At 37.7% G+C, this 26,347-nt stretch overlaps 1 long non-coding RNA gene across 1 annotated transcript; it reads right to left on the bottom strand.

Annotated features, from left to right (window-relative positions):
• Window positions 1–566: 566 nt before the first annotated feature.
• Window positions 567–3,167, bottom strand: LOC145553146 (uncharacterized). The gene is made up of 2 exons (XR_014089391.1): window positions 2,903–3,167; window positions 567–1,013 (listed from the first exon to the last, which is right to left on the bottom strand). It is a non-coding gene; the product is annotated as an uncharacterized LOC145553146 (long non-coding RNA).
• Between the last annotated feature and the right edge of the window lie 23,180 nt (window positions 3,168–26,347).

Genomic DNA, 26,347 nt, shown 5'->3' with positions numbered 1-26,347 from the left:
TTCCTCTTATGGGCATCATATTATCAGTTGCTCTACTTAGCTCCTGCTATCCCGAGCTTGTGTATTTGACTCGCTAAATTGTCAAGACTGCAGGAGATCAGCATGACTAACAGAATATAAGCGAGTAAAAGAGTCAGCAAACATTTGGTGGAAGCAAAAAAAAAAAAAAAAAGACAAGACTGAGATGGAAGCAGCTAATTCAGAGGCCGCGATCTATTTATATCTCTGCTAAATAAAGACGAGGTCTGCTCCTCACTGGGTTTGCTCCAAAAACCTTTCATTGAAAACTGTAACACACAAATGCTCTCATTTTGCAGAAGGCTCCACGGAGCCTTTAAGCTAATTTAGGGCTGAGCTAAGAGGGCGAGAGAAAAAAAACTGAGTAATGTGACCTCAAACTGGCATTTTTGCCCAGTCAGATTAATGCGCCAGCACATTCAAGTCGCAGGGAATCGGTCTGCTATTAATGATGAAAACGGATCTGAGATTAAGGTTGGGGTGAAAGGGCCGGCAAAATAAATTGGCGACGTTTCTTCTAATTAGGCAGATGAAAGGCCAAGTCCAAAGCAACACAAAATACTTCAACTTTATTATATAATATAGACCCGGTTAGAAGTTTACATACAGCCATCATCTTCATCAAAAATATATGAGTAGTTATTTTCCAGGGTGGAATAATAATACAATCCCATTGACTTCTAACACAAACGTGAGGAAAAACTACGATTTTTGTTGATAAATATTCACATATGTACATCCGCTGTCACTGATATTTGCATAAATGTCTCTCATCAGGTCATATAGTTTTTTCTGCAACTTCAACACAGTTCTCACGCTGCCCATTTGTCCACTGTGTTTTGGCAGAATGAGTCCATTTCCTTTAAAATGGACGGTATCTCCAGTCTCATAGCAGGGTCAGCCGGTGCTGAGGCGTACAGAACACAGAGGTCAGGTGGTTTCCACACAGCCGATAGTTACAGACCTCCAAACGTCCTGGTAACCTTCAGGTCAGTCTAAGGACAGAGAGCAGAGAACTGAGCTAATGTAATGCAAAGTGTTGAATTTACAATGTAAACCCACTGGACTGTTGAACAGTGGAGAGACGTTCTCTGAACAGATCAATCAATCAATCAATCAATCAATCAAGTTGATTTGAATAGCACAAGATGCTCTAAAAAGTGTAACTGTAGTTCATTTTATGGATTTATTTACATTAATCTCACTTAATTCATTTGGTTCAGTGATGACTACTTACATTTTTTGTGTTCAATTAATTGAAAAGTTACTAACAATTAAATTAAAGGAACTTTTTACTTTGACTTTACTTGATACAATTAAGTTTGTATTCTACGCCTGATGTCATGACGCAAGCTTCACCAGACAGACCCTGTACCAACCAGTGTGTTGTGGTGGAGCAGAGGTTAAGAACAACTCACATAAGGAGACCTCAGACCTCGATGAGGCCGTTGTGAAGTTCAAATCCAGTCTGAAGAACTTTGGGAGGAAATCAGAGTCCCCAGAGAAAACCCAGGCAGAACATGCAAACTCCATGCAGAAAGACCCAGGCTGGGAATTGAACCCAGAACCTTCTTGCTGCAAGGCAACAGTGCTACCAATCGCACCACTGTGCAGCCCAGTGCAACAGACATTACTTCTTTTTTGTTAAAATCATCACTGCAGAGGAGCTCACTTATCTTACTTTATACCGTCACAACATGATCATTTTAACAAATATGTAAAAAGCATTTTTTTTTATTTTTATAAAAGTTACATACTGCAGCTTTCAGATTCACTGACATTGTTTGCTGCAGAATCATGCAACTGTTAAAAAAAGTGACTGAAATGCATCATTAAAATAAATAGTCACCATGCCCAGGATGGGCGACTGGAAGCTTCTTCTCTGATGTGTGTTGCTAGCTTGCTGCTGTTAGCTGCTGACAGTCTGGACTGACGGCTTCACTTCAAACAGACGCTCTCACAGCGTCACCTGCATGTTACAAATCTCATTTTTCTTGCAAGCTGGGGAGATTAGTCTTGCTCCGCATCACAAATGTGGAGTTGGCATGAAAGAAGCCTTTCGCTTAAATAAATTATGTGTAAAATTGTGCTCTGTATAATATGGCGGATGGGGAGAAAATGCAATTTCTGTACACCTGCTTAGATGGTAATCTCAGTTTTCTGTCTGGAAACTCTCACGATTTTTCATGACAGGATTTTTCTTTCTTTCTTTCTTTCTTTCTTTTAATTAGTTCCTATATTTATATCGTCAGCAAACCATTTTTTTTCTTTCCATCTGCAGTTTGGGGCTCCTGTGGGTACACGCATACAAGCTTTCCAATACATGGATAATTAAATGAATGAGAACATAGAGAGCGATTTCAGCCGCCCTGCTAAATGACTGGAGCCACGCAGCAGTTTATTGCTTCTTGTATTCTTCTCCGCCCCCTTGGAGGTTCATAGAAAAACAAGTGATTATTATTCAAAACTGCGACTGGCCGTCCTACCTCATTAACGGCGGCCCAACAGATGAAAGACCCGAAAGAGTCAGGAGATTATGTGTTAGTGCTTCAAACAAATTTTCACCCACGTTTTGATGAAAAGGTGCTAAAAGGCAAAGCATAGATCAATAGCAGAATGCTGATGTGAAAAACACTTTAAACCACATCAATCCGTCTGTCCATTAGCTGTAAAAGCCTTCAGCAGAGGGCTGCAGGGGGCTGCGGCCCGGCTTAGAGAAAGGTAACGCACAGGTCAACGGTGAATCATGAGGCGATAAACACATGAGCAGTAACACACAGAGTCAAATGATAGAAAACAGCCATTATGGATGCAGACTGGTGACATCGGATCAGGGATAGCATTACTCCTAACAGAGTAAAGCTGTGGAGGACAGCTGTGGTACCTGGATGTCCTTTAAATCCTAGACATTAGCAGGTGTGTCCTCCATCAGCCCGACCGCTCGTTGTCTTTGTTCTCCCTTCAGTGCTCGGTCTGGAGAAATGGGAATACTGAATCCTCATCCAGCAAATCTGGCTCTTCTTCATCTTTGTCTACATCCAGGTCTTGTGGAAGATGACCAATAACCAGAAAGAAAAACAAAACAGTTTAAACCATCATTGTTGCTAAAATCGTAGCAGCTTTACCCTCAGGATCAATGTTGATATCATCCAGATTATACCTGTCACAGAATCTTGCTGGATGATAAATCATCCCAGAAGGTTTTGTAATAAACGATAATGTTGTTTTGAGACCATTTTCAAGAAATATAAGGGTAATGGAGTAATAATGCAAGAATACAATCTCAAAGATCAATAAAGTTTAAATTCAAGTGAAATGGAACTGGAAGATATTTTAAATATCCAAAATAAATAAACTAAATAAGAAAAACAACAAATAAAATTAATTATGAAGGATCTCTAAACAGGGCTGCACAGAGGCGCAGTTGGTAGAGCTGCTGCCTTGCAGCAAGAAAGTCCTGGGTTCGATTCCTGGCCCCGGTCTTTCTGCATGGAGTTTGCATGTTCTCCCTGTGCATGGTGGGTTTTCTCCAGGTACTCTGGTTTCCTCCCACAGTCCAAAAACCTGACTGTCAGGTTAATTGGCCTCTCCAAATTGTCCCTTGGTGCGAGTGTGTGTGTGTGTGTGTGTGTGTGTGCGTGCGTGCGTGCATGGTTGTTTGTCCTGTCTGTCTCTGTGTTGCCCTGTGACAGACTGGTGACCTGTCCAGGGTGTACCCTGCCTCTCACCCAGAACGTTAGCTGGAAATGGGCACCAGCAGCCCTCCCGACCCCACTAAGGGACAAGGGTGTACAGAAGATGGATGGATATCTAAACAAAATTTTCCTAGTTGAGACCAAAGCTCCAGACTGAAGACTTTAGTCACCCAGTTATTGGTAAAGAGAAAAGATAACGATAAATCAGGGAAATTATTGAGCTTGTTTTCATTCATCATGATCATTGATTTATTGCCTATTGTGACAGGCCTATGTCCAGAGAAAATATAAAAACTCCCCACTGACCTTAGCTTACTCCATTGCAGTGTTTTGCTGAGGCAAAGCAAGCTGACCGCAACACAAACTGACACGACAAAACATAGCTTTAATGTTTCTGTCTGACCTGGTTACATGTTCAAATGTAGGAGTTGTTCCGTAGTGCTTCTCTGGTCAGTCCCCTTGCATTGTGGGTAAAGTGTATTGGGAGCATAAGAATCACACCAACCCTACTGCGTAGAAGCGGTGAAGGAGAGATCTCCACTCTAAGCAGCATAAGGTTTGTGTGATTGTTGTGAACATATGAGACAAAAACTGAAAGTTGGTATCTACTGCAAAAAAAGAAGGGTGACTTAATTCGTCTGCTGTTTTGGCAGTTGGGAGCATTGTATTATGGGTTGTTTTTACCCTCGGTGTTGTTGAGCGTATCAGTCATTTTTACAGAGTGAGTCTTTCAGGTTCTGTCAGCAGTCGTTTGACTTAGGAGACAAGAGTTTCTTAAGGCTCCTGGAACATGTTTTGTTACAATGGAGAAAATAAATTCTGAAAAAATAAGACCAGCGGTGCTTCTGACGTCTTTACTACTGGAGAGTAGTGATGAAAATGTCAAGATCTGAGAGTTATTACTGTCACACATGATGAACACGAAAACACAGCCTGACAAATGATTTCACACTTCAACATTAAAGGAGAGATTTTTGCAGGATTACAATGTTTCTCTGTTAGGTTTTCAGATGGCCCTGAATTATTGGAATCTCAGGAATAATTTCTGTGTCAAAATGTGAGGAATAATGACATATTTGGTGGTGGAACATGTTGCTATAGTTAAAGCTAACTCATAACCCACTCTTTACTTACTGGTATTCAGGAGTCCCTCTTTAGTTTTCAAACACCAGCTCATCCTATGACTAGTGATGTCTGCTAGATATTTGGATGACTTAAATGTCTTAATAAATTTGGGCTTTTAATTACACCTTTAACAAATACGCAAAATCCAGAATTGGGTCCACAGGTTTGTCTTGAGAAATTTCTTTAATCCACACCAAATCAATGCAACATACACAAGTTCCAGTCTGTAACTGTGAGTGTTTGGTTAAGTTTCCTTTAGCAAAGAAACTACACACTTCAGCTTGATTTCATTAACTTTTATTGGTTGTTTTTCCAAAACACGCCCAAAGTTTCACCCTTACAGAAAAGGAAATTGTTTCGGAACCTCAAGACCAATCCAGGAACGACCAATCTGATCCATCACAATATTGAGGGATTTTTGTCTGAAGTAGAAAAAATCTACAGTAAATTTGTGCACCCATGATCATTCAACCCTCATAAAACAACAGGTGAAGTGCCTCACTAAAGACCAGCTATTCTCAATAACTCCAACCTTGTTGTTTAAATATGTGGAGTCAAGTTCAGGAAATTATTTAGGATCACCAAACTAAAAAAAAAAGACCAAACATTCATTTGTGAATCAGATTTTTTTGCATTAAATTGAATATTTCAAAGGCATATCCTCAATACTCTGGCTTCCTCCCACAGTCCAAAAACATGACTGTTAGGTTAAATGGTCTCTCTAAATTGTCCCTAGGTGTGTGTGTGTGTGTGTGTGTGTGTGTGTGTGTGTGTGTGTGTGTGTGTGTGTGCATGGTTGTTTGTCCTGTCTGTCTCTGTATTGACCTGCGACAGACTGGTGACCTGTCCAGGGTGACCCCGCCTCTCCCAGAATGATAGCTGGAGATAGGCACCAGCAGCCCTCCTTACCCCACTAAGGGACAAGGGTGTTAGAAAATGGATGAATATCCTCAATAAATTTTAGGTTGCTTCCATGTAGGAACCTGGGTTTGTTGTCTCTTGGGACAGCAGTCCAACTTTGGGTTAAATTGGTTTTGACAGAGGAGCTATATGCTCTGTGCTGTAGCTTAGCAACCATCTGCTGCACACGCGAATGCCCACCTAAAGCCATGTCCACACACACGCACACACAGCAAGAGGATCTACCTGAGCCTTCACACACTGCACAGGGATGGCCTGAGCTGTGAAAACCGAGAATTATAAGTGTCAGGCTATGATATTGAGGGGGGGGGAGATTGATCTGATCTCGACGTGAAGCACGTCGAGATGTAGAAGCGAAATATCGATGGCATCCTCTCTCATTACTGCGCAGACCCAGGATGGCAGCCCCCACATCCACAATGTTTCAGCTTCATTTTAGCAAATATTTATGGAATGTGTACAATTTATTCCGTGACTTGTCTGTGGTCCGTAACTTTTATTTATTTTTTTCTCCATTCTGACAGAATATCTCTCGCTGATATGTGGCGTAAAATTGAGAAACTTATTCCGCTGATGAATAGCTGAAGTTATTTATAACTTGAAGATTTGTTATTTGCACACTAAAAGCTAACAGAAGCCGACACAAAGAGTTGAGTTCCCACCCTACATTCTTTAAATTGTGAAACAAATAAATGAAGTTACTCCTTGTACTGTTAAAGTGGGTATTGGGTACTAAGAAGATTAAACTATTATAATCTAGAAACCACAGCACAAAAGTAACATTTTAAAAGTATTTTTTTATTGTTTGTCTCTGATATTTTTGGATGAATTGCTAAATTCTAAGTGGATTGAAATTTGAATAACAATATCTGCAGGAGCCCTTTAGATATTTCAGACTAACGCAGCGGTCATGCATTCTTTCTTGTTTTTTTTTTTTTTTGCTGTATTATTTTATTCTGTATGTCACATCGGGACAAGGGAAATGCCACAGTTATGAAAAACAAAGAAATCATAGCTAGAATGTAAATATTAGTCTATGCTGTGTGGAAAAATAGAGCAGCCCTGAGTGGTTGTGGTCAGTGACAGATCCAGTAGGAATAGAAATGCAGATAGCTGTTCCCCTCTGCTTTTAAAGAGTTGGTATTACTGCCAATTCTAAAGCAATGAACACATCACAATGTGTAGCATGTTTTGGCATTTCAAATTTCCTCTTGTAATACATGCACCTGGAGTTTTCTTTATCCATGTGTGACAGTTCAGTGTCAGATGATACAATCCATCAACACTGTTGACCTTTGAAAGCATGACGTTCCTTACAGCGGGAGCCTTCACAAAGTCTGTGCTGCTGCACCTGATTTTAAAATGAAACAGCTTTAACTCACACAAAGAAGCTTCTCCACCAGAAGTCAAACTATGTACTCTGCTACCAGTCAGTGAAGGTGTTTGTAGTAGAATTATATGTTGAAGCTCCACATTTAAAATTTCTCTGTGTTTTTTATGGCATTAATTTCTACTTTACCTGGTCAAATACGTTTGCTGTTTGGCTTCTTTCTTCGGAGAGAGAGATGGTTGTTTACAATTGAACACATTTTCCTTTAAGCTTTATAGCCTAGCTTCCTTCGAAATCGAGTTGAAGCATTACATACTTTGCGGCCAAACGTTAGCGTTTGGGTCAAATCAGATCCAGTCGTTTCAAATTTCAACACAGTCCAGTCATTTCTCAACAGACCCTCCCTTGAACCCTCCAAACGAAGCAAAGCATAGAACAAGAACTTGGTTTTTACCAGGCTAGAGTAGTCTTGGTCTACCTGTGACAAAGTGGTTCAGTTTATGTTGACCACTTGTCCCTTATTCTTTCTCATTCACTTACTTTCTATATTTGGTTATAATGATTAATTTAAACATTGCAATTTTGCTTCACTTACTATCCCGGGTTTGTTTGTGTTAGCATTATGTTGCAGGGTCCATCTATGTATGTTTAGGTTAAAGTTATTTCTGGATTATGGGTTGAATTTGCTTCAAGGTATATTTATGAAGGTATTTGTTTTTCTTTGTACTCACCATCATTTGTCCTTGTAGATCTGCAGCAGAGCAGGAGTATGGGAGGGGCCGGCCCGGTACTTCCTGATTAAATGGCTGGATGATGTCAGTGATTACCTTGCTGGGTTCCACCAATTAGAGGGTTTTTCTTTTGTGTATTGCTTTGTTTGTTTTCCTTTAAAGTAACCTTTTGAGTTATCTTGTATTATTCAATTTATTTTGCAAACAACTTCATTATGTAGGAGTTTGTAAATTAATTTGTAATTTTAGTGTTTCTCTGTTTAGATTTTGTTTGTTTGACCTGTTCCTTTGTGGCTGTGTCCAATCAAGCACAGGTGTGGTGCCAATTGGATATTAAAACAATGAGCTTTTGGATGCTCAGGGGAGAAGTCAATGAAAAGACTGAATAAAAAAAAAAAAAAAAAGTAATTTGAAGAAACAAACCGGTGGCTGATACTGATTTTCTGTTCACCTTCTGACCCTTGTGCCTAAACTACTTTACACTACCACATAAAGTTTCATAAAATACATGAAGATTTCTAGTTGCAATGTGACCAAACGTTATGGATATTTTTGCATTACGCTTTACATCCCAGGGTTTCAATCACAAACCTGACGGCATTTTTAAAACATTCCTGCTATCAGAGATCTAAAATGAGAAATGTGCCATCCTCTGTGTCAGGTTAAAGTTGTTCTGTTGACATTTTTTTCTCGTCTCCCAAAAAACAAATCACTGTTTGGCAGTAAGCGTTCGCAGTATCCATTTGAAATTGCGGAGAAGCTTGCTGGATGGAACTGTATCCCGTGGGGAACCGGTGGCGTTCTCGCACTCTGCGCTCTCCATACCCAGGTGAAAATAAAGAAGAGCTTCTTTTGACAGACACAACAAACATTCTTCACTGTTGCAATTTCACCAAAAAACGGAGACTACGATGAAATGTTTCAAACGGGACTCAGTGCTCTGTAAACAACAGCAGAGACAGCAGGAGGCAAACAGTTTCCTTCCTGGCTTTCAAAGAACTTCAGGTCACACTAAAACTACAGGGACTCTCACCGGCCACTTTATTAGGCACACTTCTTTGGAATAAAGGTTACTTTTTTGTTATTGTTTAATTTTTTCTTACCAAATTAAAAACCACTTCAAGAACATTTAACCCCTTGAATGTCTTAGGATTGTCATTGCTTTTATAAATAAATTATGATCAACAAACATTGGTGTTTGAAAATAAAAATTACAATTAATATATAATATAAAATGAATGAACTTATAAATATTTCAACCCTGTTAAATTAGGATTGAGTGACCTATTTTTACAGAGGCCCAGTCAATCAGTGCTGTTAGTCACACAATGAATGTAATATATTTTACTGAATAGTTTGTTTATTTATCATTTTTACATGAATCAGTTTTCACTTTGACATTAAAGGAATTCTTTGTCAAAAAGCAAAATTCTGTCAATCATAATTGATTTGTTTTTACTTATTTAGCATAGACAAAAAAATAAAAAATAAAAAGCATGATACACAACAACAATAAAAAATACTACAAATAAGACTTGTACTCCTGCTCCAGTGTTTCTGCAAAGATGCTACCGTCATGATTTATTCGTAAAAACAATAAAAAGACTAAAACATCTAACGGAGTGAATACTTTTTATAGACACTGTATAAATTTAACTAGATCTACATTATAATTCACAACACCTAACCTTCAACACACAGTCTTTTTCATCTGCATGTGTTGAATAAATAAAAAAAAATCTTTAAAAATAGCTAATTTCATTTATGTAGAAACATGCAGCACAGCTTTATTGCTGCCCAGTTTTCATTAAAAGGAACAGTCACAAATGGGCTCCCAACAGCAGATGAACTGCATTGTGTTTCTGTTTTTTTTTTTTTTTTTTTTTTTTAGTGAATCCAGTAATGAAGTGGGGCGCTTTGATTCATTATGCTGTTTTGGTGCAATACAGAGCAAGTGTTTCATCTTAAAGTTGGATGGTTAGAATTGAGCTTTTCTGTCTGGTTGGCTCCAGCTCAGATTTAATGAGATGTTTGGCTTGACTTTCCAGGGGATTGGACAGCTGGGAACCGGCTGTCCAATCCCCGTTCCCGTACTGTACCCGCCTTGCTTTTCTATTTATTCTGATCCGAAGGCATCAAAGTGGAGTAGCCCATCAATGAATTATTGGAAGCGGAGGAGAAAGACGGTGAAGTGGAAAAGAAAGCTCTGTTAGATTCCTCGGTGAGGTCGCCAGCTTAGCCATTATCCTCTCTCTGCCTCAGGAAAATAATCAATTTGGGCTTTTTTCGGCTGGAAAGCAGCTGTACTCATTCTCTCCTACAGATTTATTGGCGCTCCTACCCAAACATGAAGAAACTCTGCCCGGCCTAAATATAATTCCTCCTGTATGGTTCTATTTCCAACCTGCACAAGTCAGTGGAAGGAACTGGAAGCTAACTACGATACACCAAAAAGGCAGAGAGGATACAAACAATTAAACTTTCCTGTTGACTGCCAGCCATTTCCTGAAGAAACCTGAAGATACCTCGGTTTTTACAGCATCAGCAGGAATCAAATACATCAAGATTTGTCTCAGTACATATAAACTAAGCAAGAAAAGGAAGAATATTAGTTTGTTTGTTTGTTTTTCCTTTTTTTGCAACTATGCTTCTTGGCAGTAGGTATGATATTGTTGGAAAGTCTGTTCCTTTTAAATGGTGCCACATTTGTAAAACTGAGATTGTGGGTTGAGTCTGTGAAAAGCTGTCAATACCAAACAGATTTTGGTGGAGGAAGTGTGATGGTGTGGGCAGCATCTCACTCAATTTAAAAACAAAGCCTTTAAAGGCAAAGCTAATAGCTAATAACAACATCAGGGTGAATTTACAACAGCCATGTTTATACCGCTTTATTCAAACTCTAACTTGTTTGCCTAGAAAGTCTGGTTCAATTGTGGAGGTGTGAATGCTAATTGAGCTTTGATGTGAACCTAAATAATTCACATCAGGTTTGATCCAAGTTTGTATTTGGGTCCAAATACAAACCTAGATCTCGATTTGGTTTAAGTGAGCTCTGGTGCAGTTTGAATGCGTATGGGAACGCCACACGGACTGGAGACTGGTCCAAAAGCAGGAAGCAGACTGAAGCACATGGCATTTTGGGTAAATACAACAAGTGCGTGTCTCGCTCTAGCGGCAGAAATGACTTGTTGCCTTTTGCCAAAGACAAAAGAGAAATCATAAAATCTGACACCACTCTATTTGTTGTTCACATTTTTCTTAAAAAAGGAAGTTGCGTTCATTGTCTTGTTCAGAGGTTTTCATGTTGTTTCCTTCAGTGGTTATTGGTTCAGAGCCACCACAGGCGAGGAGGGAAACAGGTTTTTCCAAAGAGTTAGAATTGTTGGACACAGACCAGATCAAATGAGAACCACAGCAGCTGATAAGTGAACAAATGTCACTTATCACCTGGCTAACAGCTTGTTAGCCAGGATGCTAATTTTGGTCCCCAATTCCCTCATATCCCTCACTGGTTTCCGTACTGTGCTTTAGCAATGTTTGAATGCATTATTATTGAGTAGACACTAAAAAGCATTAAATGTGTTTTTTTTTCTCAACAGAAAATATATTACAAATAAAAAACATAATTATTTATCTTTCTTAATAAATACAAACATTAGGACATTTTCTTCATTTGCAAACACAGTTAAAAACCTGAGCAGGAAGTTTAGATATTTATTTTCTGGTGTAGTGATTTGAGTTTTTCTGTGTGTTTATTTTGGTCTCTGTGCTGTCCCGTCTACCTCTTGATTAGTAACATCTGTTCCTTGTTTCCCCTGATTGTCTCCCTGTGTATTTAAACCCATGTGTTCCTTGTTCTTTGTTTTGTCTCCTGTCAAGTCTGCTGTCAGTTATTTTATTGTGACCAGTTGCTACCAGTTTTGAGCCTAAGCCTTCTTCTCATTCTGTGCTGCCTGGACTTTTGGATTATTTGTGTGTCATTCATCATTAAATCATCACTTCTTTCATTTCAACCTGAGTCCACAGCGTCTTCCTCACCATCTCTACTACCGCACATCATGACAAAAATATAAATTATTGTGCTAAGATTTATCTAATTTGTCAAGAAATTGAAATAAAAGGTTTTTTTGTGAATACACTGGTATTAAAATAAATAAGTGAATAGATGTGGGCAATCAATTTGTGAAGCAGATTTTGTTTTAAGCCAAGAGGATCACAATATAAGAATGAAAGAGCTTAACAGAGAAGCAGCATTCACCTTCTATGTACCACAAATCTGGAACCAACTTCTAGAAAACTGCAAAATTGCCAAAACATTGAGTTCAAGTTTCAAATGAAAGCAAGTGACATAACTTTTTCCCCTCTTACTGTTTTAACTTTTAGCTACTTACACCCAATAGCCTCTTGGTTAGGTTTGTGATGTTATTTAATACGGTAATAAAAACTACACTGCTCAAAAAAATAAAGGGAACACTTTAACATTTAAGTGAACACTGAAGCGTTCCCTTTCTTTTTTTGAGCAGTATATATAATGAGGCTTGAGGAGAAATGCATGGAATTGTTTTCCATCAAATTTACTTGGATACTCTGAACTTTCTTTGCAACTTATTCATATACAAAACAGTGAGATACAAAGTCTTTGTGTCCAGCAACATGAAGCGTCACGTCTCCTGGCAACTGGGCCAGTGGAACACAACAATAAACACCACGTAAGATAAACTACTCTTTATACAGCACAAACTACAAAGAATGACTTTGAAATATCGCTTCTTCCCTCCTTGTCTTGTTTTCCATCTCCTTCACCTTTTACTTTACCTCAATCTGCCAGCACTACACACCACAATGACACATTGTCCCAAAAAAAGAATAAACTTTCTCCATTCTTATATTTTCTCTACTCTTTTCTTCCCATCCACTGTTCTGGGTTTCTTCTATGACATTTTAGGCAAAAAATGGTCAGAATTTATTTTGGGTTCTTTGAAAAGCACTGAGACATAAACTTTCAGCTGAAATAAGCTGCAAATGTGAATATATTTTAGCTTTAGTATCCTTGTTTCTGTTGGCCATGGTGCTTTGCCTGAATTTGAATGAAGAACGAAGGTCAAAACACTTAATTGCTTATTGATTTGACATTTTCAATTATTTTAAATACTGGTAAACCAATAAATTGTATATCTGATTATTGTTGGTCATTTTCTGTTGATCTTTTGGTTGAGAATAGGGTCAGGGACGGAAACCATCAGGTTAAAGGATGAGGTCACCAGCAGACTTCTGGTCTACACCTGCTTGTCTTCGCAGGGTTGTGATGACTAATTAACCTAACGGTCATGTTTCAGGACTGTGGGAGGATATTTTAATAGTGTTGACTTGGTAACTGATAATGTAACTGGTTATAATTAGAAGTCACTCCACTTTTCTTTCTTTCTGCAGGTGTAGAGGCAGACTTCTACAGTGTTGTCTTGTATTCTCTGTATTCTTTCCTCTCCTCTTTTCTCCCTCCTAAACCTTTTTCTCCACCTCTTCACCTCCATACATTCACTACGTTTGAATAAACCAGTGCTTCTTAATTCCAGTCCTCACCGCCCTCCTGCTCAGCATGTTTTAGATGTGCCTCTATTCCAGAACAACTGATTCAGATGATTGCATGACCATCAAATACTGCAGAAGCCTGTTAATAACCCACAGATTCAATCCAGGTGTGTAGCAGAAGGGAAATACCTAAAAAATGCAGGGCAGGGGGCCCTGAGGACCAGAATTGAGAAACACTGGAATAAACCCAAAGCATCATGATGACAATTGTGAAAAGAATTCTAAAATTCCTTTTCAATGACAGAACACATAAAAAAGTCCTTAAATTCATGCACTGACTGCCTGTTTGCAAAAGAATACTAAAAATGTGGTTGATCGTTCAAAAGGCACTGAATGATGTTGGGCCTTCATACATGTAGGAGGACAACCCAGCTCCTCTGAATCTCATGGAACAACCCTGCCTTATAGTCATGAAAAAAGCCTGACTTATATCAGGGGCTTTAAAAACCCCTGATATTACTGGCTAAATAAAGTATTCTCACCGTCCGTCTCTCTGGATAATGTTCTTCTGCCTTGTCTCCAGAGCAGCACTGACTTTTTCACCTCTAATTCCGATCCTTCCTCCTCCCATAGGCCCGTCTTGTTGCCGTGCGCTCCTTCCTGTCTGAGTCTCACACTTATTTTCACCTGTCCTTTTCAAAGTCATTTTAACGAGAGTTCAAGCAGGCAGTCCCACAACACGGCACCATGCATTCTGTTGTTTCTGGCACTTTTAGGCCACAACACCAAGCCTATACAGTAGACTTCACGACTGCATTCCACTCGCTAACAAGCAATGATATAGCAGTCCACCTGCCATCTTACCTCCTACTGATGCAGAAATCCAATATGTCTATTGACCCTGGAAAACCCCATTATAGGACTGAAGACAGCCTTGTCCTTCTTTTCTGCAGTTTTATTGTAGTTATTAAATGTTTGCTGATTGAAAATGTCAGGCTTCAGTCCAGAGGCAGAGACTCTAGCCTAAAGAAACAACTGTCCACTGAAGGAGAAGCCGAGGTTAACTGAAGGTTGAAAGAGAGAGCAGGAATCAGAGTATAATTATTAAAGACATGTGTACATTTAGTACAAATGTCAGAAAATGTGCCCTTGACACAAAGCTTGTTTGTTTTCTGTCATGCGGTTCCTCATTTGTAGGGAGAATGAGTTTGTTTGTTGAGCAGAGTTTAGTATGTGGACTGTCCCCATGAACATTTGTCTAAATTCTATCTTTTGGTGCAAAACAGCTTTTGGTGGAGGAAATGTAACGGCATCACCCTCACTGGAAAAACAAGGCCTGACTTTGGGGAAAGATATGACAATTTGAGCCGATATTGAAATCCAATATTAATATCAATGTTATGATCAATAACCAATTCTTACATCTATTTTTTTTTCTCCACTGTTATGAAGTCTTTGGAGATAAAAGTGACCAGAAACGGACGACAACAATGTGGAAATGAATATTAGTTTTTGATTTTGGCCCAGTTTTATTTATTGCCCAATTCCAATTTATCACGCATCCCTACTCGGCGTCATTAGAGGTAATATTAATGTAGACAGCGGTTCTGCAACCAGTGGACACTCTTTCACATTCACAGAGCAGATCAATGAGACCCAAATCCATTTTTTTGTCCCTCCAACTTTGGTGCTGATGGTTTTGGAAATATGGCCTTTGTGAGGCAATATGCCTACACGGACCGATAATATCAAAATGCCTATTAATTTATTGATATATCAACAATGTAATTTTAGCACATGATCTGGTGTTGAATTGCTTTTATTTAGATGATCGTTTAAAATCAATTTTTAAAAAAATAATACAAATCTTTATTAGCCTACTCTTCTACTGTCATAAATTTATCATACAACTATTATTAATTCTGATTAATTCAGCTTAGAGAATGTGCATCAATGTATGGCTGTAAGTATGTATTAGTTTATTATGACAATTATTAGTATAGGTTGAGTAATTATAGTCTTTGGATTAATTTTTGCATTTTGTCATGTACAAAAAGCATTTTCTTGAAATATTTGTCAAAGTTCTAAACATTTGGCGTCAGCCTTGGTCTCAGTCTGGTCTGGTCTTGACTGCATCCCATCCATTCTCAATCCTTTGGAAGTTTTAGCTTCGTTCTGCCACTGATCCACAGCAGACAGGTTGGGCAGCAGAGTATTCATTATATATTTTGTTAATATGAAATTAAAAAGCTGTGACCTTGACTATGTCTTTAACAAATACCAGAAATGTTTCCATCACTGTCTCCAGGATGTTACTGTCCAGATTAAGCAGCCTATGAATTCCTGAGTTTCTTCCAAAGTACCAAAATGGAAAATTACTAATTTTTTATAATTAGTGTGATCGTGAAAGAAGTTTTAAAGAACACCCATTACAAAATAAATGTAGAAGAACAATGGATTAAATTATAATTGCTACCTCACAAGTGATTCATGGTTAGAGCAACAGGTCATAACCATTTTTGGTTAGCATTTTCTTTTCTTTGCGTTTCTTCAAATACCAAATTTATGTTTTAAGCATTTCTCATGTAGCTAATAATTTTTTTTTAACGCAATGTTCCTCAATCCTGCCCAGCATGTTTTAGCTTCACGTCTGTATTAACCCTGATTACACTTAATGGGTCATTAACAGGCTTCTGTAGACTTTGGTGACATGCTGAGAAAGTGATTTATTCATCTGAATAAAATGTGTTCCAGCAGAAGAAAAATATAAAAACCTAAATCATGAAAGACTGTGGGTCACTAAGACCAGTTTGGTAGCCAATGAAATATGAGGTTGTTTTTTTTAGCCTGTAACAAATTGAATTTTGTTAATAATCAGGGCAGAGAAGTCATCTGCAATGGGTTTGGAATATGTTTTAATGAAACATGTTTGTTTTGTTCATTTTTCCTCCAAAAGGTTCACAAAGTCTCAGGGTATTTTGAGTTAATGAAAGGAATGAAAGAGTAACTTCTCAAACTGAATGAGGAGAAAACAGGTCATTAGTGTGCACATTTACTAATCAAAAATAATTAAAATGTCTCAAATTGAGTCCCTAAGAATTGTCAAAAAAGCAAAAGAATTAAAATTATCAATAAATTATGCAAAAATATGCTTATTCTCTGCTGCTGTGATGACACTGGATATGCTACATATGATTCAGAACAGTTACATCTTTTGTTGAATCTACAAAGCAGTAGCTATGATTAAAACCCCAAAATAAAGGAATTTATAGATGATTCATGAAACCTTTTATATCTTAACCATGAGAGAGACTTATGGACTTATGTTAAACCATAAACATAACTCTACACAAGGTGTATATATGTTAATGTTAAGCTGTTTATATCATTTAGAATTTCATGACTTCTATTTTTTTTATTTCTTTTTGACTTCATAGGCTCCAAAGCCCTGACAGGGAAGAAAGTCAGAAATAATCAGCTTAAAATGAAATATTATAAAAAAAGGAAAAGTGTAATATGTTGAGTTGAGAGCAAATGGAAAAACAGACAGAACCCATGAAAACGTTCAAAAGCTTTTTTCTTATTTGAACATGATAGAGAAATAATGACTAACCGCCGTTCTGTAGACCACATTAGTTAATGCAATGCTGTTTGATAATTATTTATTTCCACCTTGGAGAATGAAATAAATGAACAAAGGAAATAGACTTTCTGGCCAGAATAAGAAAAAAAAACAGAGAGAGAGAGAGAGAGAGAGACTGTGCAACCAAGAGACAGATGGAGAACGCTGGAATGAGATCAAGAATTAAGTAACAGGAACAGGAGAAGATAGGAAAAACAGAGGAAGATGGATGGAAGTAAACAGATGGAAAGACACAATAACCAGAGAGGGAACTAAAGAGAGATAAGAGACCAGAAAGAATCAGAAGTAAATATACATGGAGAGAGAAATAAAAGGTAAATTCTGCCTCTTTATTCCCTTACTGTATTCTGACAGTGAAATGAATTACAGGCTTGGGTACGCTCAGATCCACTTCAAATCCTTCTTAGCTACTGAACCCAAAGATCCAATGGCTGGCCACTGAGCAGAAACAGGAATAAGTTTAGGATGGCTGCTCTCAGAAAAACAAACTTGCTCCAAAATTAAGTTTTAAGCATCACAATTAAGCATCACAGTGGGACTTAAGTCCCAGAACACCAAACAGACCCTAACGCCCTCTTGTGGATAAAAGCAGTGGGGCCTGCACGAAAACGACATCATAGGACCGTTCTTAGCAGCCCCTCGTCATGAACTCGAGGTCTGGGCTGGTCTGGGCTAGTTGCACTGTCCAGCTTTTTGGATTGCGTTTTACAAACACCACCTAGAGTAATGTGATTAGGCATGACAAGCGTTTAAGATCGAAGACTAATCTACCACTGCAACCTTGTAGTCTGGTTTTTTTCAGTTTATGCTGCTTATCATAATTAGAACAAGATTTGAAGTTTCAGTTTGAGCGTCCCATGTTGGTCTATGTTTTTACGTAATTAAACAAGGTTTTTATTTTCCTTTGAAAAAAGCAAACATCATAAACCTAGAAAACTGCATTGAGACATTGACTTTGAAGTCAATGGTTCTGTACATTCTTAGTTACTAAGCTAACATGCTATGCTTGTTAATATGCTCTGACTCAGGGGTCTGGATCGTCCAGCTAAGAAGAAATGGAGGTCATCTGCTAGTTATCCATCGCCAGTCTTTTTGTTTTTTTGCATGCTTTAGTTTTGTTTTTCTCTTTTTAAAACCCAGAGCAGCCTTTCATGCAATGATCTTCATTAAACATTCACTAAAGCTGTTCATATCAACTTTACAAGAGCGATATGCTCATGGTTTATGACGCAGTGCACAAACAAAGAGCAAAAGAATCCGACATGAAACAGACTATCAGTAGTAATCTCTCTATACACTTAAAAAAATATATACTGGACTTACTTAAAAGTGTTATTTCAAGTGGTTCCACATCACTTTTTTAAGTAGATGGTAGGTGACATATTTTTGTATTTACTCATTAAATTTAAGCACATTGTATAAAGTGACTTAAACTTAATATGGTTATGTTCATTTCATGTATGAACCCTGTTAAATATATGTGATGAAGTGAAGTTCAGAATATTAACACGATACATATTAAAGCAATACAGCTTTCATTGAATAAGATCAACTTGATATTTGATACTAGTCCTAATTGAGTCCATTGTGTCAAATTCAAGTCATGTTAAATAGAAAAGAATTGTTAACACAGGAAGAAAAAAAAACAATCACTTCTCAAAAAAACAGCACCTTATTTAAACTGGTAAGTTCATCAAAGTTTGCAATCATACACTGTCTGGTAATATTGTGGTAAAACCTAACTGTTCTTTAGAAAGGCACTGATTCTTGGTGAGAATTACAAAATTTGACACATTTATGCTAATTTGTCTCAACTTTGAATGAAAATATCCCTCTTAAAACAACTGGCACTTACTTTGTACTCACTTCATGAGCTTCTCAGGGTCTTCATTTAATTACATTTCCTGCTTGCTTGGAGGCTGCAAGATCTATTTGTTGTAATGGGAGTTGTTCTGCAGAACAAAACTAAAAATAAATATGCTGAATAAACAAGTCATTGACATCGTAATGTGGAAAAGTCCCTAAAAATGATCCGTGACACAGAGATGAACTGTTTTAATGCATATAGGTCATTCATAAAATCCCATGTAGTTCCTCTCGCTCGTGTTCAAGAGTCTTTTCGTCTTCTTCAGGCAGGTAATGGGGGCAAAAACTTACTTCTGGTCTCTTCATTTGGTTAGGACTAGATGAGCTACCATTCTTTTTGTTTTTCATTCTAATTTCTGGTCATCTCCAGCCCCCTAAGCATGAAACAATGGTTCACACATTTTGTACCGTAGGCTGAATTTCCAACCCTAAAATCCAGAAAGAGAGCCTCGCTCCTTGAAGCATGGATATTTTATGATCAATTTCTCTGCAACATCATCCAACTGTTTACCAGTAATGCTTCCTGCTGTGTACTTAATTGTTTCAGAGGCCATAGTTTATAAAATGACCGACCTGACTTTTGACACTTGGGTTCAGCAGTTTGTCTTCAGCTTTTTACTTTACAGAGTTGAGTCAGGAAAACTTAAAATAGAAAAGTAAACCTGATGTGGCGCATTTTGGCTTTCAGACCATTCAGCTAGCTTACGTTGATGCAAATAACTGATGATTTCTGAGTTATTAAAACATAATACTATGCACAATTGTGGTATTCCTTTTTTTTTTTTGAGTGTATAATTTCTGTATCAGTGCCCTGTTGGTTAAAATCTGTGATTTTAAACATTTCCCTAGAGCTGCTGACCCAGAGTTGGGACTGGAGGGGCCAGCTGCTCCCATACTGATGATCATCTGCTTAATATGGAATACAACTTTAGGTCTATTGATGTCTCAGCAGTCAAACCCATCACAGGTTGCATCAGTCAGTTTAGTTAAATTGAATTCATTTGCAGTGACAAGATGTCCAACAGGTCAAATTCATACCAACTGCTTACAATTTTATCCATTCTAACTGATAACAGTCATATTAAATAACTATCACATCCACATTATACTGAAATTATTCCATTGCCATGTTCTATTAAGAGAAGATTAGGGCTGCAGCATCTGGGAAGTGGCCACTAGTTTTAGATGTTCTCACAATGTCATATTTTGTCTTATTTTCAAGACGATCGTTCACTTCAGAGCCAGTTGTGATCCGAGTTGAACTCTGGAGTCATCAGCGGGGAATAAATATATTAATGTAATCAAATGGTTGTGCAAAACAATTCATTATATGAAAAAAAATCCATTGTGATAGATTTGGAAAGTGATTTGTCATATGTGTATTATTTGTATTTGCGATGTCCTGTAAAACCGAAAACCTTCACCAGGATTATGTATTTATCAAAAGAAATAGAGTATGATTTACTAATCTTTGAAAACCAATATAAGACATATGAATACAAACAAGTATTTACTTAAAATTTTCATGTATTCCAATTTTTGTTATTAAAAAAATGTACAATTTCATTTAATTTGATTAAGTATTTGTAACTAGATTTGGATGACACAAGTAAAATGTATTGAATTTGTTTTCACAAATCTTGTAATTAGTCAAATATATCAGATAATTAGTAAGTTACATTGAATTCATGGTATTTAAATTTACTGAATAATGATAATGATGTTAGTGCAAATTGTTTAAAAAATGATGTCAAGTAAATCCCACTCATTCATTTTTTTCAGTCCAGATTATCCTAAACTACGCATTACTTAAACAACATGTAGCTGTAAAACCAAAAAGACAAGGGATATTTTTCCTAAAATCAGTGCTAAATGGCCATCTTGTCTCATTCTCAGCTTTGTAAATGATCTAAATGTGGGCTAGATGTAATGTTATAACCTTATTGTGGAACGGTACAATCTATTTATGCGACTGAGCTTTGGACTGTGGAATAAAACTAGTGTGAATACAAAGCAAACAAAACACACATGGCAGAGGACATGCCAGCTCTGCAATGGAAGGTTTGTACCTAGAAACTTCTTGCTGTCAGCATCATCGCTAAGCAACCTGCTTCCCATTGGGAAAGATACAGAACAACACTGGCATATGTCGAGGTCTGTACATCCTGTCAACATTGTTATTGGAGTAGAAATCTCCTAAAATCCTTAGAATGACACCAAGTCATGAGTAGGAAACAAAGCAGAAATTTCTGAAATGGCAGAGCTTGTTTGAATGTTTCTGTCAAAAGAGGCATAGAACTTAAAAAGCAGCCTGGTAACAGACCAACCTGTAATGATCACTAACTAGTTGCTGGTTCTGGAACACAATTGGGTTTGTCACTTTATTTTGTCATATTACAGTCAAAATCATATCAGTGCATTGGGCTGGCAAATGTCTTTTCCACATAAAAGTGACCTGCTCAATGTAATTGAAAATAAGTGTGATAACTTTTAATCTCAGCACCTTAGAACTGAATGGTTCTCAGATTTTAGCTCAAAAGTCCAAATTTGATTTTTAGATTCCATCAAAGGTCACAAGGTATACCTCCATTTATCTTTCATGCTAAAGGAACAGTACTACATGCTTTTGGGAGCTTATTGGTTAACACCAATTCACAAAGTGCAGCTGTCTAAAATTATAACACATTTTAATTTAAGATGGATAAACCTATTGTTAAAATAGTACTGTCTGCTTCTGTGGGCTGTCCACAGTGGAACTCCGTCTTCTAGTGGTTCAGTATTCAAAGATTTGTCTTTGGAATGTAGCTCCTAATTAGTCATGGAAAATTTGCCTATTCACAGAATAGAGCAGATCTAAAATATTCCTTACCTACACGGAATGCTACTTTACAAGCTATTCACTGGGATTTGTGAAGCAGCCAATCCAGGAACTTAATTTATTTTCTTTGGCATTGATTGGCTGTATGGTCAAGAGTGGAAACACTAAGGACGGTAAATTTTAGCTGTTGTGCGTATTAATACGTATTACAGTCCATTTTATTCTTGAACTACTAAAACAGGCCATTATAATAATTTTTACAGCAGATGTAGATTGTTCACAGATTTTAGCCATTTGCGGCTACCAACCAAAGTTACTGGAACTGTTACAAGGCAGAGGATTACCACTTTAGTCGAAAGTCGCATTCACACGGTGAATATTTCAGGTGTATTCGCAAATGTTTCATCTTGTTTTGGATATTTGTTTGCTCACATCCAGCGTCTTGGGAAAGCAGATGCGGTCATTTCTGAAAGCGGGTTTCAGAATGGCTAAATGGCGGTTCCAGGTTTTCATGAGGTCATGCGAGACATGTTTCTTTATTTAAACATTGTATCTCCATCTCTTACTCTATCCATGCAGCTCATTCTCAGAAATAACAAACGACATTCTGTGTTTTTTATGTCGTTCTCTGGCAGTTTTATAGCACCACCCATTGGCCCGGCACAACTAATACAATATTTCCTGCGTGGAGGCGCATTTTTTCTCAATCGTTCACTAAAATAAATCTCGCTCATCTCGTGTTGATGGGGTGTAAGAGAGAGAAGACAGAATCTACATTTAGAGGAAACACAAATGAGAGAGCAGGTTGCTTTATCTGTAAGATGTTTGAATCAAACAATATTTGTGCAAGAGATATTAAATCTGAGAGCAGGGAAAAAAGCTTTAGATGAGGAATCCTGTAAAATTTGTAAAATTTTCAGTATTTCCTCAGTTTAGTATGAAATCTATGCAAAAAAACATTTCAAATCACTCAACATCCCCATAACTCAAAAAGCAGGCTTATAAGTTAGAGTAGCGGTTCTCAACGTGGGCAGTACCGCCCCCCAGGGGACGTTCAGAGGACGGCAGGGGGAGCTGGCAGATATTTTTACAAAAGGGGGGCGTTTGGTCGAAGGTAAACTTTACACCTTAAATGCACAGCAATGCCAGTTTAGACTTTGAGCAACTTGATAAAACTGTATTGTGTAACTTTAAATCATGCTTGGCTGCACCTGTATCGATGGCAGCTCTCCTTCTATTCAGTGTTTGTTAGCTTCTGTTAGCTTCTTGGCGCATCTCCGTTCTCCTGCTGCTGGTGGCTAAAATCACGATACCCTCACTGTGTTTCCCTCTGAAAAATGAACCCATTTAAATAAAGAAATAAAGAAATCCCTCCATGGGTGATACCACGATAGAGAGCGTTCATTTTATAGCGTTAACACTGGTGCTGTAAGTGGTCCGGTATGAAACGGGGGTGATAGAACAACACAGCACTTTTAAATTTAAATAATCAGTATGCAGAAATCGTTTCCATTGTTTTAAAAGGTTTATGTCAGTCTGCCTTTTCCCCATCGATATGCTTCCCGACCACGGTGCACCTTAGGGGGGGGCTTAAAAAAAATGACGTCCACATGGCACAAAACTCTGAAACAGGAGAAGCGGGACATAAAACGGAGCGACGAACTAGATGTGAATTATGGCATAAAAACAGAGAATCTGACGCTGAACAGTGAAAAATCAACACATAATATGAAAAAAAATCATGTGTTGATTAGGCGGCGCAGCAGGTGATGAGTGAATATTACTGATGGTGAGCATCAATAAATGATCAAATAAATCTAGCAACAGGAAAGAAACTAAAGTGGACATAGCAATAAACCAAGAGAGGATAAAACTAATCAAATGAAACGAATGAAGAACAAAATTCAAGAATAAACTAAAACTAAAGTAAATACAGAGGACAGTATGGCAAGAATAAACAGACACTATTTCCACATAAAAGGTAAAATAATATTGTTGAAATGTCATGGGTTTGTTGAAACCACATCTAGTACAGAGAATAAATATATCTTACAGACCATAACAGTGAAGAACTGATCACTTATTGATAGGTATTTTTCTAGAACCTACATAAAAGAACCACAGACAACGTATATGAATTTTATGACCAAGCTTTTGCAAAAGGAGAAAAACTCTGTCAACTGCTCCTCCGAGCCGTTCACAGAGCGTTCTGAAGATCTTTGGGTAGAGCTTGTCTTTTATTATCAAACTTCAAAGAGGGAGGATAGGTAAGATAGACAGCAGAGGAAAAACAGCAAAGGTCGTAAAACATTTTACCCAAACACAGCAAAGGTCGTAAAACAATTTACCTAAACAACTAGCAACCCAGTTCCAGATGCGACATCTGACCTACGATCTGAGCCCAGTTCAAATCTCGGTCAAACTGTTTCACATGAAGATGAACAGGCAGTTGTGACCTCCAGGTCAGTTTATACACACACTAAGGAAGAGAACACTTTAAACTGACTAACATTAGACTGAATATGAACTAAAGTAACAACAAAATGATAATACCAAAAAATCTCTATCACTTATATTTCTTCAATATTATTTTTCATGTTGGTGTTAATGTCATGAGGCTGATGACTCCATGACACTTTCAATTTGACTCATTAGGATTTGATTAAGAACCAGATTTGTTCTTTGTAATTTCTGTCCAGTAAAACTATTAATCTATAAATCAATAGACAGGTCTACATAAAGATATAATCCATGTTTCTGTATCATATTTGTATGGCATTAAAAGGATCTGGAACTTTTGTTTTTCCACTGAAAGCTCTGGTTTGCACAATAAATGCCATGTGGGTGAAATTTTATGGATGATACTCTGATGTCCCATTCTCCTGAAGGCAGCACAGAGCTGCACCACCAGAAACCAACAAACACTGAAGAGAAGAAGAGCTATGATTAATGTAGTTACAGTTCTATCCATGTTTTAATGTTGCAGAGCTCAGTTGTTTTGCAAATAGTTCAAAGTTTAAACTGGCATTGCTGTACATCTTTTTTCTGGTCATTTTGTGGAATATTTAACAACTAGAAAATGGCACAGAACAATAATATTTTTACCACTCTGATTGGCTGCTGTTAGACCTACCGATTTTAACTTGAATGTTCATTGCATTTTTCATAGACGCCTGTGAAAATAATTTCTATTCCCATGACGTTTTTGTTCCCTGGGAAATTATTTTTTATGTTAAATACAGAAACAAGCTTAAAAATCAAAACATCTACAATAGTGATTGTAACATTAATGATACAATAATGGTCAGTGCAAAGCAGCCTGCAAATTCTTTGGTGGGGGGTGGTGAGGGACCTGGATAAAGGCTAGGGGGGCGCTGGCCCAAAAAAGGTTGAGAAACACTGCGCTAGAGGAAAATATCCATACATAAGCTATGACGCTCGCATCACATTTTCTCATTACATTATTTACCTCTCATTACATTATTTACTCAGAAATTCCTAACGTGCCATTTAAATCCTCTTTTTCCAGACACTTTCTTGATGCACTGTATGAGAAGGCAAGCTTGTTATCGGAAAGCTGTCTGCAGTTATTGACTGCTGCAAAATAAAAAGGTTTCTAAGATGACAATCACAGCAGCAGACAACAAACAGCGGCAGTATAGCGTGAACACGGGCTTCAACAGCTTGATCCCACAAACCTCAAACACGCCAATCAAACAAATATCTGTTTTATATCCAGATTGGGCCCGTCTGTGAAGATGTGTGAGGATCTCCGAGAAAAAAAGAAAAACAAAAAAAAAAAGATAAAAAGATCAATCTCCACCAATTAACTTGTTCAAACATAACCAGCGTCAGAGAGCGTCCGTCCGGGTGAATGACCGGTGTTGTCCAGACAACACAGCTTCAGCTCAGCTCATGGAGAGACTCAGAGAAACTGCTGTCAAACGATTTAAATGTTCTCAAGGTTTATTCATTTGTGTTGAATACTGGAAGCAAGGATACTTTCCATTTGAGGCAGATTTCATTGTATTTTTTTTTATAACTGATCTCATGATTATTTCATAAGTGAAGGCCTTGGTTGTTGGAATTTGCATGTTCTCTTTGTGTAAATATAGAAATAAATAGATGGTGATTTTTTTTTATCAAAAATGACTTGGTATAAAATGACTAAAGTAATTATTGGGAACAATCTGGCTTTTGGTGTGCGCGTGTGTGCAAGAGTGTGTGTAGTTTTGTATTTGATATTTTAATGTAAGGACCATTTTGCTAACAAATATACAACGCACGCATATTTCTGTATGCGTGCGTGCGTGTGTGTACTTTACATGCTACATATAGAGGACAACTTTCACACAGAGAAGTCATTTGAGGACATTTTACCACTTCTTTTTTTCAGTTCCACTACGCTCCACTAGTAGTAGTAGATTTCACAGTAAGGTGTGAAATAGGGTTAGGGTTAGGAATAGCCTGGTTTATACCACAACTAGTTTGTATGCTTTGTTTCGTTCAGATGGTCTGGGCTCTCAGCTATTGAGAAACGATGCGCTGAGGAGATGTGAACTCTGTTGAGGTTTTAAATTTTACTCAGTACCTAGCATTTGTCCCTGACGTATGTAATGCGGCAGTTTGATGCTAAGAATTGTCTGTGCTGTAGACAACTGTCCTCCACTG

This window comes from Poecilia reticulata, chromosome 10 (assembly GCF_904066995.2).
Source record: "Poecilia reticulata chromosome 10, P_reticulata-male-v2, whole genome shotgun sequence".
NCBI lineage: Eukaryota > Metazoa > Chordata > Actinopteri > Cyprinodontiformes > Poeciliidae > Poecilia > Poecilia reticulata.
Note: the sequence above shows the minus strand (reverse complement) of the source record. Positions and strands in the feature narration are given on the sequence as shown.